A 1,409-nucleotide genomic window follows, 5' to 3' on the forward strand; every position below is an offset into this window, starting at 1 on the left:
GCAGTTTTTCAGCATTTACCTCATTTCATCCTAATAATTAGTTTCATAATGCTCTCTTAACATGTTACCAGGCCTACCAATAGACAGCAAATCTTATGATTTGTCCTTTAGGAAATGGAGGAATATTTTTACTACTGTCAACTACAAAATCAGGACCTTGACACCATGGATACACGGCTTGTGTCCACATGCATACCTCTAGCTGATGTGCCCTTCTTAATGAGAGCGCTTGGCTTCCATCCAACAGAGCAAGAGGTACGAGTATTGTTGCAATCACAGTTGACTCTACCATACAGATCTGTCATCGATGGGTCGACTACCACTCAATCTTTTGTCAACACATGCTTGTTTTGTTTTGTTGAAGCTGGAAGACATGCAAAATGAGGTGAAGTTCAGCCGCTATGCTGAGACCAGAAATTACGTGACAGACATTGATTTGGAGGAGTTCATTAGGCTGTATGTCAACCACAGACCTGCCTCTGGCATTGCCAGACAGGAGCTGTGCAATGCCTTCCAGGTGCTTGGAAAGCCAGACGAAAGGGGCAGATATACAATTGACAGAGACGAACTGCTGGAGTTACTGCAGGCTAGAGGTAATACATTTTTATGAGCTTTACCAGTACTTTACATTTGGTAACTTGCAATATGACATACCAGAGAAATTATAATTAAAGGTGCAGTAGGAGATCTTGGAAAATGCTAACTTTAGCCTGATAGCACTGAAAGCGAAAGTCCCACCCTCCCTGCAATCGCTGTCCAAAGCCACGCCCCCTGAACGCATTTACACTCACAGACCAGAATACCAGATTTCAATTCGACCATAAGCGTCCTGGGAAGTGGACATCACCAGATATTCCGCCATCCAGTTCGAAGCGAGCGGATATGTTCCATACACAGGGCATTAAAATGTGCAAGACGTAAATTTAAATAGTATTTATTTACAGAGGTATATTATGTCACACTTCTCTAGTAAGTTGAATGAATTAATGTTCCGAAGTGAAGTAAACTTCAACGGATTTCTCCTGCTCAGGGAGTATGGAGCAATGGACACTATGTAGGGATCATATCGATCGGAACACAGTTCATGCACGTAGCTCACTTCTATCGAGCTGGTTATCTGAATCGGGTGTGTTAACCAAGCGAGACATGCAAAATATGCAGAGTGGGGTGCGCGAGGACTGGAATTGGGAACCGCTGGGCTATATCATGTGTCATTCACCGGTGAGAAAACTTTAAAGTACAACAATACCAGGAAGGAAGATCGGGTTGTTGATGCTTGTTTGCCATCCTCGCTCTGTCTGCACAGTGTGTGTGAACGCGCTGATGACGTGTCCTGTCTGCGCGAACCGGGTGTGCAGAGGTATGCTAATACATATGTTGACAGGCAGGTAGGAAAGCCAATTAAAATG

The sequence above is a fragment of the Sinocyclocheilus grahami genome, unplaced genomic scaffold, assembly GCF_001515645.1.
Source record: "Sinocyclocheilus grahami isolate Dianchi unplaced genomic scaffold, SAMN03320097.WGS_v1.1 scaffold1131.1, whole genome shotgun sequence".
NCBI lineage: Eukaryota > Metazoa > Chordata > Actinopteri > Cypriniformes > Cyprinidae > Sinocyclocheilus > Sinocyclocheilus grahami.